This window comes from Balaenoptera borealis (assembly GCF_965194805.1).
Source record: "Balaenoptera borealis genome assembly, chromosome: 13".
Taxonomy (NCBI): Eukaryota; Metazoa; Chordata; class Mammalia; order Artiodactyla; family Balaenopteridae; genus Balaenoptera; species Balaenoptera borealis.
In genome coordinates this window covers 80,538,747-80,556,345 of record NC_138870.1, presented here as the reverse complement: position 1 = coordinate 80,556,345, position 17,599 = coordinate 80,538,747, and the positions used below count along the sequence as shown (strand labels likewise).

At 39.9% G+C, this 17,599-nt stretch overlaps 1 protein-coding gene, 1 long non-coding RNA gene and 1 pseudogene across 3 annotated transcripts in view; 1 reads left to right on the top strand and 2 right to left on the bottom strand.

The window, feature by feature from the left end:
- Window positions 1–7,987, bottom strand: part of LOC309609647 (N-acetyl-D-glucosamine kinase pseudogene) — a 31,236-nt pseudogene extending 23,249 nt beyond the window's left edge. The window contains exon 1 of the transcript in view: window positions 7,958–7,987. The product of the transcript in view is annotated as an N-acetyl-D-glucosamine kinase pseudogene (transcript). The remainder of the gene's footprint in view (window positions 1–7,957) is intronic.
- Window positions 1–17,599, top strand: part of TMCC3 (transmembrane and coiled-coil domain family 3) — a 396,600-nt gene that overhangs the window by 121,438 nt on the left and 257,563 nt on the right. The gene's annotated exons all lie outside the window — the stretch shown is intronic.
- LOC309609251 lies at window positions 11,223–17,293 on the bottom strand. The gene is made up of 2 exons (XR_014233344.1): window positions 15,259–17,293; window positions 11,223–15,189 (listed from the first exon to the last, which is right to left on the bottom strand). It is a non-coding gene; the product is annotated as an uncharacterized lncRNA (long non-coding RNA).

Genomic DNA, 17,599 nt, shown 5'->3' with positions numbered 1-17,599 from the left:
AGGCTTAAAGTAACAGGAGGAAAACTGCACGGAATGGATAATCTTGAAACACATTTATTTTGAGAAAAATGAAAAACTGTTAAATATTTTGGTTTTCTATTCATCTTAAATAATATGAGGTTTACTATTATTTCCTCTTGGTGTTACTGTTATTTATTTTTCAGAGAAAAGTGAACTTGTATTTTAAAAGGAGCTAGGTTGTTATTTACAATAGAAAAGAATTCTGATTTGCATAAGCTTATGGTTCAGTTTGTGAGCCAGATCAACAAAATGTTCACTGAATGTCTTTCCTCTGTGAAGTACTTTGCTAAGCACTGAAGGGGGTATAGTAATTAGGATGCTTTTTGGCCAACTCATTGACTTAAGCAATAAGGAAATTTGTTGTCTTACATAAGAAGAAGTAGGGCAGCCTCCGGGCACAGTATGTCAAGTTTCTGCTGTCCTCTGTGATTATCATGGCTCTGCCCTCCTATTGTTGATGGCTTCATCTTTAGGTCAGGAGCAAGATGGCTGCAGTGATTCCAGGCATCACATCCAGATCTGCTAATATCCAAAGGAAATAGGAGGGTTGTCTCTTCCTTGAGTGTCTTAACTGTGAAACAGTCTTTCCTAGAAGCCCCTCAGCAAACTTTCCTCACATCGCATGCACCAGGATTGGGTCCCATGTCCATTTGTAAGCGTCACTGGCTGAGGAAATGGAGTTACCATAATTGGCTCAGGCCAGGGGTTGGCAAACTGCTGCTCCCCACCTGTTTTTTTTATAACTGAAATGTAATTGGCATAAGCCATGCCCAGTCATTTACAAAATGCTTGTTGTTGTTTCACAGTACAGCAGAAGAATTGAATAGTTGCAACAGAGATCTTCTGGCAAAGGCTAAAATATTTACTGTCTGCCCTTTACAGGAAAATGGCCGACCCTTGGTTTGACTAATCATCTGGGATGTATGGGTGTTGGAGAGTCAAGGACAGCAGCCACTGTAAACACAAAAGAAGTGTAGGATGTGGTCCTATTCCTCAAAGAGATTACTGGGGAAAATGATACTGTAATATGTTAAGATTATCTACAGTTACTGGTTACAGTTTACTACTCAAAGCTGTCTCATAAATGCTTATAATTGGAAGCCATCTTCCCTTCCACTACAAAGTAGGGGGGAAAAAAGCCTCTCCATCCATTTATCATGCTTCATTCCAAAGAAATTATAAAAATGAACATCAGATAAAGAACACCTAAGGACTTAAAAGCATTTTTTTTTTAATCTAGGAAGGCAGAGTAGTAGTATTGAAAAAGCAAGTTTATGCAGTTTTAAGAAACCATGCTCAAAAGGAGGAAGAAGCAGTAACGTTAACAAATAGCCCAGTGAAGGCACTTCTCAACTCTTATTTTGCATCCCTTATTTCCTTTATGGCAATTGATCTAAAAACCAAAAAGAGCAGAGCAAGCATGTTTAAAAGATTAATGGATAGGCAACACGAGGGACCCTTGTGGTGTTAGAACTGTTCATTCTGTATCTTGACTGGATACATGATTCTACACAGGTAATGATGTTGTACAGAAGTTCACACACACACACACACACACACACAAATGAGTACAAGTAAAACTGAGGAAGATAGGGTGATTTATCAATGTCAGTATCCTGGTTGTGATATTATACTACAATTTTGGAAAAACCATTGGGGGAAACTGGGCAAAGTGTACAGGGATCTCTCTGTATCATTTCTTACAACTGAATGTGAATCTACAATTATCTCAATAAAATTTTCAATTAAATAAAAGATAAATGAGTTAAAAGGACACTGAAACCCTGGATAGGTGGAGAGATGGTAAGAAAGCCCAGCCCGATTACATCCCAGATGTAAGGGAGCTGACCTTAGGGCAACTATTAGTAAATTTTGAGAAGTTGTGGAGAACAGGAGCGTTGCCAAAAAATGGGAAAATCCTGTTCCATTTTTCACAAATGGTCTTTGACATTTCTCTTAATCCCTGACAAGTTTAGAATAGATTCTCAGATAGATGACAGTAATTAGAAAAAAATAGAGATCTCTAGGAGCCAATAAGGGTTTACTAAGAACATTCATTATGGTAACTTGACTCAGAGAATAATATATAGTTACTGAATCTTAATTTCAACAAAGCACTCACAAAATCCCATGTCGAATTTTTGAAAATAAGATTGTACAATTAGCTGGAGATAGCCCAGTGAGTGATTTTTGCTAGAGAATGTTGATTCTGTTGGTTTTAGGCCACACAAAAGGAAGGGTAATAGCAAAGAACCATTTTTATTAGGAACTTGGGAAAAAACATGGAGCCCATGGTCAAGAAACTTACAGATGATATAAAGCAATCAAAAGGAGACTTCATTATGATAAATGGTAATTTAGTTTCAGAATTATATGGAAGTGCTGGAATAATGGGCCCAAACTAATAAAACTAAAAATATTTTTAAAATTAAACAGCAACAATTAGTCCTATATTTAGGTTTAAAGGAATAATCATAAACATGCAAGATGAAAGAAGAACAGCTTCATGGCAATTCATGTGAAAAAAAAAAAAAAAAAAACCCAGAGGGATTTAATTGATGCTGTCATTGGCATAGCATGCAGACAACTGGGAGTCACCCAGGACTGACTATGGGCAGGGTCTGGGAGAGAGTGATAAGTTGGATTGGGGCGGGGTGGACAGGGGAGGTCAATGGCCGAGGGAGTTGTATCCAAGGGAATGACCTATGACTGGATTTTGAAGTATCCAAGCTATAATGGACAGAGTTCCTTTAAGATGAAGAAAATGGTATCAGAAGCAATAGACGAGAAGGGCTGGTAGGAATTAGGTGGAGGTTCAGGATCGGACTCCAGCTCCCTTGGAGAACCAAGGGAAGCCCAACTCTCAGGGCTCCAGGAAGAAGTGAAACATTTCAATAAGGCCAAGGGATGGGGCTGCACTGGAGAAAGTATACCAGGGTTAAGGACACATGTTTGGAATCTGCAGAAATATTCTTTATCCCCTGCCCCCCTTTCTTCCTACGGGTGCTTGGGACAGGTTACTTGACATTTCTGAGGCTTGGATTTTACGTCTGTTCAATGGGAATGGTAATAAAATCTGCTTCCCAGAATTGTTGGGAGAATTGAATGTGGTTTATTAAATGCTTAGTGCAGTTCCTGAATTGTTTTGTAGAAGTCCTGTCAGGCACCTTGGGCTCTATTTACAGATAGGGGAGCTGCAGACAAATTCCAGAACATATTTACCTATTAAGAGGGATTTCGTATTGCAGTGACTTTGAATCCTGTCTGTACATTAGAATCATGGGAGCTTTTTAAAAAATACTGATTTTTAAAAGATACTCAGATCGATTGAACCAGAATCTCTGGAGTTTTTAAAGCTCTCCAGATGATTCTAATGTGCAGCCAGCTTTGACAGCCATTGTCTTACTGTATCATCAATCCTGGTTGTCATTGACTCAGAGCCTCACTTAATCTGGAGGTGGCCACCCCGCTGGAGACAACTGGGTGGGGCTGTGGCCAGTGGACAGTGACAGTCAAGTCTAATCTTGAGATGATGTGACAGGGAAGGGAAGCTGCTAAAAATCAAACCCACAAGCACATTGACGAATACCATCCATCCTGAAAAGCGCTGCATGGAGCAGGGAAAGCATAGGCCCCCTGAACTCTGAGCTGATCAGGGCACATGTGGAATGTTGATTCCCTTTCAGGAGGACTCAGATGAGAGCAGACAGTCTTTTCCAGGCCTTTGGAGTGAGCTGGGAAGGGTGGCAGTGTCAAGACAGGCAGCCTATGCCCAGGCACCGCTGTCAGCGGGAGCAGATCACAGGCACAAACATTTGCCGTGAATTAGCAGTTTGGGAAGAACACAGTGGATGGAGGGGAGAAGATACTTCAAGTCCAGAGAGAAGAGCAGAGGGTCAAGAGCTGAGTTTTGATGAGCATTTGTCATGCTGCTGAGACATGAACATCAAAAGGTAGAAACAGAGTTGCCTGACGGAGATAGAACATGCATGTGTTGTTAAAAGTCAGTTGAGAAATAAATTCCGAAGACGCTGAGCAATTGGCACACTTCCCTGGGTCAAGGGCATATTCTCAAAGCTGCAGCAGAACACACAGTAGCAGGTGAGCAGGATGATGAAAAGAACAGAGACCGTGTCCAGTGAGCAGTAGTTAAAGACCTGAGGATGTTGAGCCTGAAGAAGGCAGGATGGCTGAGCGGGATGAGAGCCGTCTCAAGGTACTTGAAATGTCAGCTTGTGAAAGGGTGTTTTGGCCCACGGAGTAGACATTCCAGGGAATCAGACTTTTGTCCAGTAGTAAGAAACTGTTTCGGCATCAGGAATCGAAATTAGAATAAGAGTATGTTTTGTGAGATGGTGAACTCCCTGTCACTTAGATGTATTTGAGCTGACATGGTAGAAGAGTTACTAGTATGAAGTGGGGGGGGGGGGTGCAGTACGTGGGCTTCAAGTCCCCCACTCTTAATTCAGCAGGCCTAACCCAACTTTCATTTGATTAAGGTATGTGGTGCATCGTAGGATGTTATTTTTTAAAGGGTTATTGCCCCTCTCCCCAAGTATGAGACACTTGGATTGTTATGGTTCTTTGATTTCTATTCTAAGGAAAGAAACCATGACAAATATTTGGACAACTGAGGGATACTTGTTTACATAACCAACCAAGAGATTCAAACATTTATGTAAATAAGGACTATGTTTTTTTTTTTTAATTTGGTTGCGCTGGGTCTTAGTTGCAGCTTGCTGGCTCCTTAGTTGAGGCACGTGGGCTCCTTAGTTGTGGCAGGTGAGCTTCTTAGTTGTGGCATGCATGTGGGATCTAGTTCCCTGACCAGGGATTGAACCTGGGCCCCCTGCATTGGGAGCGCGGAGTCAACCACTGCGCCACCAGGGAAGTCCCAGGACTATGTTTTTTAATGCCATGGAGAGCCTGTAAGTTTGCTTTTCTTGGTCTCATACTTTGGGAAGCATCATTGGGTATTCTGTCTTTAAGCCTTTTTAAGCTATTTCAATTCAACAAATGATTTTAGTACCTAACAAATGTGAGGCATCATCCTGTGTTTCATCTATTGAAAACCTTCTCTTCCCTAAACTTCTACATATTGGAAATTAATCTCAGCATCGGCAGCATCTTCTACATTTAAAAACAGAGTCACACCACCTAGAGGGGTGGGATGGGGAGGGCGGGAGGGAGGGAGATGCAAGAGGGAAGAGATATGGGAACATATGTATATGTATAACTGATTCACTTTGTTATAAAGCAGAAGCTAACACACCATTGTAAGGCAATTATACTTCAATAAAGATGTTTAAAAAAAAAAATGGTTAGGAACTAGAAATTCAAAAAAAAAAAAAAAAAAACAGAGTCACAGCACAGCAAATCTAAATAGTGATGGCAGTGGACATCTATTGGTTGCCCCCCAACATGATTTCTTCTTTCTATCTAGCCCCCATTGCCATTTAGGGAATCTATGAGTTTCTGGGGAAGCTGACTGTACCTTGATTAGGCGGTAGAGTGTGTGTGTTAGGCTAAGCTAGTTTGTATATTATATCCCCCTTGCCACTGTGAGGGCAAAATCACGTGACCTGATCTAGACTGATCAGCGTGCATTTCTGGATTGTCACTGAGAAGCCTGGGGTAAAGGAGTACTCTTCTTCTTGTTCGACTTGAGCAAGAAATTTGAGGTCCTGGGAGCTGTAAGTGGTAGCTATCATGCAACTATGATAAGACTAGTTTCAGAATGAGCTGACACTAAGAATGACAGTGGAGAAATAGAGAAAATTGGGTCTCTGGTGACATCACCTAGCTGCTAGATTAAACTTTGCCTGGAGCCAAAACTACCTCTGGACTTTCCAAATGTATTACTTCCCTTTATATTTAAGCCAGTTTGATTTAGGTCTTCTTTGACTTAGAACCAAAAGATTCCTTCGTGATCAATATGGTGGTTATTTTTGGGTGGTGGGGTTATAGGTTTCATTTTATCAATTATTTAACTGTATTTGCTAAAGTGTTTATAGTTAGCATGGGTTACATTTGTAATAAAAAAAAATAACAAAAAAGGTCTACTAACATTTAATCATAGCATCCACATTGTCTGGAAGTTATTTATCTAAGAAAGTAGACATTCTTAATAGGGCTGAACCAAGACCCACAGCTAAGCTAATCTGTTGCTTCGAATAGATCTCTGATGATACCTTGCACTACTGGTAATATTATACTACTGAGAACTCACTGGTTTTTAAATTTACTTTTTAAACAGTTTTTATATATTGGCCCACTCTTATCTAGTTGTTTTATGGGAGACAGAGAAATATCATCTAATGTAACTGCAGCTTTTACCACTACTTGTTTATTTTTTGAGCAGTGAAGGAACTCAGTGCTGCCAGCCATTTAATTTTCTCCTCCTCTTGACATGTAACAAAAATACATATATGTGGTCAATTTAAAATGAATAGATGTAACACACTACTATATATAAAATAGATAACTAGTAAGGACCTACTGTACAGCACAGGGAACTCTACTCAATATTCTGTAATGGCCTATATGGGAAAAGAATCTAAAAAGGAGTGGATATATGTATATGTATAACTGATTCACTTTGCTGTACACCTGAAACTAACACAACGTTGTAAATCAATTATACGCCAATAAAAATTTTTTCAAAAACCAATTTGCTGATAGTCAAAAGTAAAATAAAATAAAATTAATAGATATATAAAAATTTTAAAGTAACAAGTAAATTACAAGAAAATAATAAGATAGGCGGACCCCTATAGAATGGGAGACGTAAAAGACCTTAAAAGACTTACCAGTCAATCACTATATGTAGACCTTATTTGAATCCTGATTCAAACAAACTGCTAAAAAAAAAACCAAACCCAAAACTTAATTTATGGGAAATTTAAGCACTGGATATTTGAAGTATTAAGGTGATATTATTGATTTTTTTTAGGCATAATAATGGTATGGTCTTTATGTTTTTAAAAAAAGAGTCTTTGTCTATTAGCAATACATAGCAAAATATTTACAGATAAAATATTATGATATCTGGGATTTGCTCCAAAATAATGCAGGAGAAGGAAGTTCAGGGGAGATATAGATGAAACAAAATTGGACATGAATAGATAATTGGTGAAGCTGAGTAATGGGTACGTAGGGGTTTATTAACCTATTTATTTTTTCTATCATGAAAAGTTAAAAGTCTCCCCTTCACTGACTCTCTAGTGTTAATCAGCATTAACAATCACACATTTTTTTCTCAGAAATTTTTCTATGTATAAATTACAGAGAGAAAGAAGGGTAGTGAAGTTTTTGTTTTTGTTTTATTTAACTAAATAGAGTCACTGCACATGTTGGTCTACAACTATCTTTTTTGGAGGGGACGGGAACGTAATATATCATGGACATTTTGCCATTTAGTTTTACATTGGATCAGTTGATGATTTTTTTCCCTAAAGTTTTTTGCTTCTGTAACAGTGTAGCTTCTACGCCGCAGGGGATAATTTTGGCTTTTTGTGGGGACTGCCTGTGTTTGAAGCCTGGAATTTCTGTGGGCTTTGACCAGAGGTTTCATTGCAAGTCTTGGGCAGCTCCCACTTTTCTGATTATGAATCTTTCCTGGCATAGGATCCTCATATGAAGCATTGGCCCCAACCCTCTCCATAGGATTTTGCTGTCAGACAGCAGTTGTAAAACCTGTTGGAAATTCAGCTCTCTAATGCCTACTGTTTGGGGGCCAAATATTTGTGAGAGCTAGAAAAAGCATTGTTGAATTCCTATTGCTTTTTTGTGATGTTACATAATGTGAATTCTCAGTAACTCATGTACATCGATCCGTAAGAGAGAGGATTTGTGAGAGGATGGTTTGTTTTTTAAAAGAATAGAGTGTTTAAAAAAAAAAAAAGAATAGAGTGGATGAATAGGTGACCACCCTTACCTCCATGATGGAGCCTTCTGTTGTTATCATGCTGGGAAGTTGACATAATTTAATTCCATTGCTTCTTGCGATATCCGCTGTTGTTCATTTCCCTTTTATCCCAATGGGAGAAAGACAGTCTAAGCTTGGAATAACTTCTCTTTCTCCCTTACCCTTGAGGATCACAGAGTATATCATGCTTTTCATGATGTATTTTCAAAGTGCTTTAAAATATTGCTATCATCATTTCATTCTCTTATCAAATATTTTCAGAGTAACTACTCTGTGCCAGTCATAGCACCCAGCCTTTGGGAGCAGAGAATGCAAGATAAATCAGTTTTCACATGGCTCTCTGGGTGGAAATTCTGAGGTTGGTCATTGAGGAAGGATGGATCTATGATTAGTGTTTTTAAATAGGCATGTTTTGTGTATATATACAATAATGATAGGTACCATTTACTGATTCATTACCCTGTGCTAAGTGCCTTTCTAAGAATTTTATACCAGTTGTCTCATTTAATATTCATAGCAAATCTTATGAAGTATGTGCTCTTATTAGTTGCCTTTTGTAGATTGGGAACTGAAGCACAGAAAGATGAAGTAATTTATTGGAAATCACAGAGGGAAAAAGTGGTACAATCTGGATTTAAACTCAGATAATCCAATTCCAGAACCTGTGCTCATTATGGAATTATTACTAAGAAATCTGTTGGCTCATTGATACATTGTATTAGCAGCTTCCAGCTTTTAAGAAAGAAAAAGATGGTTAATTATTGTCAACCATCCGTATCCCTGGAGTCCGTTGGATTTTCAAGCTGTGAAACATGTTGAAGAGTTTTTAAGATATAATATCATAGTGCAGTTGGGGATTAGAACTGATTTCCAGACTTAAAGAAAATTGATCAAATCTTTACAGTGTGTTGGTACCTTCAGGGGATGAATTTTTACCTGTAGTGTGTCTAGAGTCATATCAGAATGAATCTTATTCTGTCACTTGCAGTGTTGTTTGTGCTGAAAGGAAACCCACTGAGCTGTTATTTTTGCTAAGTCAATTTTACAATTCATCATGAAGTTTGCTATAATGTGTAAAAGTGTACATTTCCCCAACATGCGTAAGTGTGTATGAATATGTTTCAAATGCATGTATACATGCTCTGCTTTAAAAATATGAAAATCTCAATACATTCCTAGATTCTTGTTTTGTATGGCTTGCACTCAATGATTCTAAACTCTTTCAGTTGGGAATCCAGCCTGAAACTAAGTACATGTTACTACAAGCTAGGCTGTAACCTTCAATTCAAACCTTCAATTCAAACTCGTAGGCCCAGTTTACCTTTTCTTTCGTTCATTTCATCATAATAACGAAGAGAGCTGTCACTCACTGGTTGTTGACAGTGTGTTAATCTTTGTATTAAGCACTTTAACTGTATTCTCATTTAGTCCTCAAAATAACCCTTTGAGGTAGGTCTTGTTATAGTATAGTTTATAGTAGTTTAATTTTAAAAGATAAACAATAGTAACTATAGCTTCCTATGCACTAGTGAGGTAGAAAGACATCAGAATTTGTATCCTAGCTCTGTTTAATATAATGACATTAAACAAATCACAATTTCTCTGGGCCTCAGTTTCCCCATATGTAAAATAAGGATAATAATATTTATTTAACCAACATTATAAGGTTGTTATTAGAATTAAGTGAAATCATGGAAAATTGCCAAGTAGTTTACACGTGTAAGGAAGTATTAGCCAATACTCTCATCCCCCCCCCCCCGCCCCCCATGAGCTCTTAAAACTCATTTCATAGGATTCAAATTAGATGCTGCTGTGGATTTGGTTTAACAGCTTCCTTAAAAATTTCGGACATCGTCTGGTTTTTCACTTCATTCGTTCATTCAAAGGACTTTTTACTGGGTCCCTACCATATCCCAAGCATTGGCATTGTTGCCGGAGGTATAAATTGACTCAGACTTGATCACAGATTATTCAGGACATTTTCTGGTTAGGATTGTAATCCAGTCTAACCCAACTACATGCTAACTGACCCCGCGTAATGTGAACGGGGTAAGATTCGTCCGTGGTGGCCCAGACTGCTCTGCGTAAAGAAATCTCAGGACAGATGGGGCATCTGGCATGTGTTGTGAGTTTGCATCTTGTCCTGTGGGGTAGGTGAGGGACGGGGATGGGCTTAGAGTGGAGCCCAGGTGAGACATTTCCCCAGACACCGAGCACAATGGGTGGCCCTCTTGGGCTTGCGTCACAGTCTGCCCAGACACAGGAGGCCCCTTGCAAGTGTGTTTCAACCAGAACTGTCTGGGTGACTTTTTAAATCCCCCAAAATGAAAAGAACTGCATTTTCCTCTCAGCTCACCAAACAATAATGAATAATAGACTCTAGTCCATTTTGAATACATTTAAATTATGTTTCTGCAAAATTTCACACTTGCACTCTTTTTTTAATGTTCCAACTGAACATACACACAGTTCTATAGGCAGCTGGAGTGGAGACAGGAGACAAAGGTTGCTCAGTTCAAAAAGTATTTACTAAGCCTTTCCCCAGATAGGCATTGTGAAAGGTCAAAACACGGTCAACTCCAACCATAATAATCAAAACAACAACAAAACCTAGCTCTTTTTGAAGCCACCCCTTCTCTTTGGGTGCTTTTGGTCCAGTCTTTTTTTTTTTTTTTTTTTTTTTTGGTCCAGTCTTTGATGGTGCAATGCAAGAAAATCTGAGACCATCCATCTCATTCCCCATGGAGGGTGGGCAGATGAGAAGTCATCTGAGGCCTGGAAAGGTATGAAGTGTACAGTTTGAGTGTTCATTAGAGAAAGCACTAAAATCAATTCTGTGCTCTCTGATAGCAAACATGTGCCACCTTCCCCACTCACCCCCTACCACCCCATACGTATGCACACACATAGATACACATCAGTTTCCCTGGTGGCACAGTGGTTAAGAATCTGCCTGCCAACGCAGGGGACACGGGTTCGAGCCCTGATCAGGGAAGATCCCACATGCTGCAGAGCAACTAAGCTGGTGCACCACAACTACTGAGCCTGCACGCTAGAGCCCACGAGCCACAACTACTGAGCCCGCATGCCACAATTACTGAAGCCCGCGCGCCTAGAGCCCACACTCTGCAACAAGAGAAGCCACTGCAATGCGAAGCCCGCACACCACAACGAAGGGTAGCCCCCGCTCGCTGCAACAAGAGAAAGCCGGCACACAGCAACAAAGACCCAACACAGCCAAAAATAAATAAATAAATAAATCTATTTTAAAAAAAAAAAGAAGGCTAACCAGTAAGATATGAAATTTGGGGCAGTGAGGGAGATGCTTGCTGGGAAAAAGGGAGAATGAGTTTCTATTTCCAAAGGATGGGATCAGAGCTATTTCTAAAACATCATTTAACTGAATCAGTGCAGCGAGATTAATTTGTAGGTGAGTTACAGCTTAATGGAAACAACAGCATTGTCACGCTTGAGTTGCACATTTTAAAGCAGTAAAGTGATAGTGAACTCCAACGCCAGTCCCCGAGCTTCCCCCACCAACAGCTGTCCCTGTGAGGGTGGACTTGGCCGTGAGTGTCTCAGGTTACCCTGTGTTCCTGTGTTTCACTGTTAACGAACACACGGTGGCCTCTGCAGAACATCCCGGACTCATGCCAGTGACCATCTAACCCTCAGTTCATTAGGAGAGTCAGGGCTTCAGACTCAATGCACAGGTTGCTTACACTTTTCATTTAAATTGTGTTTGAAGTTTTAAATGTTTCCGGGTGTACATGCGTTAGAGGGGAAGGTCTTCAGAAATTAAAGTGGTGTTCTGAAGGAGGGCTCAGTAATTCTGAATGGCCAACAGGACAGGCCAGAGGCCAGTGAGGATTCAGGCCACATGAGAGAAAGAAATCACAGATAGGATTGCTTTGATGGTTGGGCGGCTGGGAACCTTTCCTGCCCTGCAGCATGCTAACAGCAAGACGGATGTTCCCAAGGCCCAATCTTTGTACACTTCTGCTCCTGGGGAAAATAACTCTCATTCCTGTTCGTGCAGGTCCACCCTTCCTGATTACATTCAGTTCTTTGAGTGATTTTTCAAGAATTTTTGAGTGGCTATGATATGCTCAGTTCCTGGTCTAATTAGAAAGGAAGGAGCTGCAGATCACTCAGTCTCCAGACCTGTTGCCTGGTACATGCATCCTCATCTTCTCCAGGCCTGTAGTTCTAAAAGAAGGAGGAGGGAAATGTTCCAGATATGCCAAGGCAATGAATATATAATTGATGCATATAGTAGTTACAAAATGTAAAGGATATAGAATAGATCTCTTTCTAATCCTGTAACCGCCCCAGAAAAAACTACTATTAAGTTTGTCTACTCCTACAAAGATATTCTATTCATATATAAACACATATACATATTGTACATATTATTCATATATGTATATACACATAATACACATACATATATTTAATTATTTATCCTCTTTATTTATATAAATGGTAACATACTCTGGAATAATAGGTATTTCATACCTTACTTTTTCATTTATCTTGAGAATTGTTCCAGGATAGCACATGTAGAGCTGCCATGTTCTTTTTAATAGCTACGGAATGTTTGTTCCATCGTTCAAATGGACCATCTAAACCATTAACTTCAGCCTTTTATTGTTGCATAGTTTGGCTGTATTATCTTTTGCCATCCCGATAATACTTAATTGAATATCCTTGAATATATATCTTTGAGCACATGTGCTAATTTATCTCTAGAATCAGTTTGCAGAAGTAGAATTACTAGGCCAAATGGAATATCCTTTTTGTTTTGTTCTATTTATTAGACATTTGTATGTCTCCTTTTTTTTTGTTTCAGGTGTACAACAAAATGATTTGATATTTGTATATATTTGCAAAATGATCACCACAATGTCTAGTTAATATCTGTCACCATACATAGTTATAGAATTTTTTTCCTGTAATGAGAACTTTTAAACCTATTCTCTTAGTAACTTTCAGATATGCAATACTTTATTATTAATTACAGTTTCCATGCTGTATATTACATCCCATGACTTATTTATTTTATAGGGCTTATCCTTTTTAATACTAATAGAAATTGCCAAATTGCCCTTCTAAACAGGATTTATTCATTTACACCTTCCCAGGAATGCATAAGAATGTGCACTCTTACTGCCTTCCCCTAACCCCCGCCCCCGCCTAGGCCATATCAGTCTGTCTGTCATAGGGGAGAAAGTTTTGTGCTGGATATGAGCCTGAGTATTTTTTAAACTCACCGCATGGGTGTTAGCCGTCTTTTAGTTGGTTACAGGTCATAGAAAATCTACCTCAAAGAAAATTTTTTTTTAAGTGGAGAAATTTATTGGCACATATAACAGAATTCCAGAGTGAACGTGTGGATCAGGCATAACTGCATCCACGAAGGGCTGCCATGTTGTTGCACAACTCCAGGGGGCGCATTCAGGTTGTATCAGAAAACAGTGTGATGTGACCCTGGAATTAGTGGCCCTATGCTTGGGGGCACAGTTGAAATCATGGGGACTTGGTCTCTCTCCACTTCTTAGCCCTGTTTTCTTGGGGTTCGCATCATTGTCAGGCAGGCCTTCTCTAAGCGGTCCCCGTGGTAGCTCTAGGTTTCTATTTTATCACCTTTATAACCTCAGAACCAAGAGCTTCTCCTTTTCGGTAGATACAACAAAGGTCCCACAAATGAGCCTCATTGACCTGGCTTGGGTCAGGTGCTCATCCCTAACAACTGGTCACTTAAGGGAATATCTTTTGATTTGCTTGCCCATCATTCATTCCCTGTTCTCATAATAGCACCTTGATCGATTTTCTTCCTCAACAGTCAGTCCACATGGTCTGACTCCCTGCCTTCCTCCAGGGGTAAGCATGGTACCCAGGCACCCATCCTACCAATGGGCAAAGCAATTCCGATTCTCAGACACCACCACTAAACTGTCTGCAGGCTAGATGAGTGCTTCTCAAACCCAAGAGAGTTACAGCTGAAGAAGAGAGGTTACAAATGTGCATTCAAACCACCTGGGGATCTTGTAATAAAGCAGATTCTAACTCATTAGATCTGGGATGGGGCCCAAGATTCTGCATTTCTAACAGGCTTTAGGATGATGCTGACGCCACTGGTCCAAGGGCCACACGTTGAAATAAGGGGATACACTGTGGATCCAATGAGCTCTCCAAGTTCCTTGTAGTCCAGTAATTTTGAGATTTCATAGCATATACAGGATATTAAATAAACAAAATCTCCAGAAGCAGTCAATTTCAGTGTGTCTTCATTTCACAAAGCAAAGAGAAATCACTTTTATGATCACATTTATCAAAAAAACTTAAGTATTATTAAAACATTCATTCATTTTAGAAATAAAATTCTATTGCCTGCCTTGGTGGGGAGGGGAGAGGAATCCTTTGCTGAGCTGTTTCTAAAGAATTGTACTTTTGACCAGTGTTGGCAAGAAAGTAACTTCTCCCTCTGGGGACTGACTATGAGCTGTCTGTTGTCTTAGTAAAAAACTGCTGCTGTTTCCACCGTCCAGCCAGTGACTTATTAGTGCTTTGCCTGAGGAGCCAGTTTGCCCTTGGCAGACACTAGGTTTTATATATCCACTTACCCCATCATGGCTGGGTGGCCTGTAGCAAATTCTGGGGACAATATACTGGTTTCTTGGGAATAACAAAATCACTCTCTCGTGACCAAGGGCTCCTAGGTTTTCTTTTCTCATCATCTCCCAGAACCATGATCTTAGTCCAGGATTAACTTGAAAAGCATTAAAGATTTTCGTTGCTCTCCCTAATTCAGACCAGTTATTGAATGGACCTTTTCCCCACCCACCGCACCACTTACTGAATCAGAAAAACGATTTCTTTTGCAAAGCAATTTCATGCCTTGTTATTCCCCATATGTCTCTAAAATACAAAGTTAGGTGGCACTGCCAGAAGTCTCTATTCATTCCAGAGATTGAAAGGGGAAAGTTTTAAAAGGGGCTCAGCAAACCTGTGACACCCGTCTACTCAGTATCCTCCTGCCTTATGTAGCATCGTGATGGTATTTGCTTTCAAACCATGCCTCCTACAAGGAAAATTGTAGCCTCAAATACTTGCATCATTATGTAAATAGGGGTTAATGAATCAGTTGCACAAAATGTAAAGCGACTGAGAATTTGGCCGTTTTTATGAGAAAATAACACAAAGACAGCTGGATTTTTCTTCTGCTTTTTTTGTGCATCCTCACACTCTTCTGTTTCACAGATACGGCTCTTACAAGAAGGCTAGGCTAGAGAATTCTCATTTTGCACTTCATTTTCTTATTGCTAAACTGTTAAGTAAAGGCAGTCCCATCTGTAGGCTTGGAAAACAGCTTTAAGACTTAATTATTAAAAGGTAACATCTCCTCTGTAAATACTGATCCTCTATAAATACTGTGTTGTCCACATTTGCCTTTTGAGATTAAAATAATCCACCCACTGATTTGGAATTAACTTAAAATGCTCAGGAAATGGGATGTCGAGTCCCTGTCCTGGTTCTCTGTATCTACTGCTGACTCTCTAGTGACAGAGCTGCCCTTAGGTGATGCCCAAGCTGGCAAGTCATGAATCAACAAATTGCACTTTAAAGGTAGAATAGAAGGGGGAGGGCCATTTATTGCAGCAAGGGGTCTTCTTCATCCATGAGCAGTGTGAAGAGCTGGAGACACAAGATTTGGGGATTGGTCAACTGGCCAATCGACGTTTTCCCAACAGTTGTTTATTGAATACTTGCTGTGTCCCAAGGCATGAAGGTAGCTTCTGTGTATATAGTGATGAATCCAACATTCTGAGCCCTGACCTCATGGAGATAACTTAAATGAACCATTTCACTTCTCTGGGGTTTACTTGAAAAACAAGGCTAATTCTTAACCTCACAGGATTGCTATGCTAAACATATTTAGAGAAGTATAAAGAGTTGAACAGTTGTAGAGTTCTTTAGGTCAACATGGTTACACAGCCTCAGCAGTGCCCTTAACCTTGAACTTTCTGAGGTCAGCTGTGTTGCTTATTACCTCCTTTCATAAAGTTATCCTCAAATGACCCTCTCTTTGCCCTTTGTCTTTTTGCGACAGTTGCATCTTCTTCCCCAAAGATGATCCCATTTTCCTGATTCTTGATCAGTGCCAGCTTCTTATCTGCTTTGTAAAAAACTCTTCAAAGACGCAAGAGGGAGGGGATATGGGGATATATGTATACGTATAGCTGATTCACTTTGTTATACAGCAGAGACTAACACAACAATATAAAGCAATCATACTCCAATAAAGATGTTAAAAAAAAAAACTCTTCAAAAGGAGGGGCCTCCTAACTCAGAAATTTCATAGGCATTTGATATAAACTTAGAAAGAAAAAAAGGACTATTCTTAAAAGATTGAGAAAAAAATCAAAACTAATTTTCTGTATTTGATACACAATAAAAATTAGATTCTTAAAATAATGCCCCAGAATACAGTTATCATGAGACATGTCTGTCCTTTCCTAGAGTTAGAAATAGAGAACAGTTTTAGAGTTGGGCAAGTAGCCAGCCTTGTCATTTGTAGGTAGGAATGATGGGGGTCATGGTCCTAGCAAGGGAGCAGGCTGGGAGGGGCTTTCTCTGGAATATACTAGAGCAGCTGAGGCTTGGAAACATGCAGGGAACGTTTCTAAGAATGCCTTTGCTGTACGTGTAGGAGGATCTCGATGCTTGCGTTGAAAGACCCCTGGCCTGTCACACAGTCTCCCAGGGTACAGATTTTTGACTCATTGCCCTAATTTTATGTACCATCTGTTCATTGAGGGATCCTCCCCACCCACGTCCCAACATCCATAATAATGTATGTTTCTCTGTCTTTTTCTGCTCTGTGTCCCTATCTCCTCATCTCTGCCTCATTCCCACCCAACCCCTCACCCCACATATATAAGTTCATCACTAAGAGTGGGAAAGCACAGCAAACCTAAAGAAACGTTTCAGAGGGTCTTGGTTTACACTTTGTAAATTGCACAATTAACACATCTTCTTAGGGATAAAGGGCCTCTTCTTTTCTCCCCTGATGAAAATGAGGCTGCTTGGTGGGTAGTTAGCATCATGGTATAGTGCAGGGTTGTCAGATGTTTTCTGAAAAGGGCCATGTAGTAAATATTTTAAGTTTTGTGGGTCATACGATCTCTGTCACAACTATGCAACTCAGTTGAGGTATCGTTAAAGTGCCTATGGGCAAATATAAAAACAAGTGAGCATAGCTGTGTTCCAGTAAACTAGATTTATGGACACTGAAATTTGAGTTTCATGTAAGTTTTACATGTTAGAAGATATTCTTCTTTTTTTTTTTTAATTTAATTTAATTTAATTTTTTATTTTATTTTATTTTTGGCTGTGTTGGGTCTTCATTGCTGCGCGCAGGGTTTCTCTAGTTGCAGTGAGCGGGGGCTACTCTTTCTTGCGGTGCGCAGGCCTCTCACTGCGGTGGCTTCTCTTATTGTGGAGTACGGGCTCTAGGGTGCGCGGGCTTCAGTAGTTGTGGCACGCGGGCTCAGTAGTTGTGGCTCGCAGGCTCTAGAGCGCAGTCTCAGTAGTTGTGGTGCACGGGCTTAGTTGCTCCGCGGCATGTGGGATCTTCCTGGACCAGGG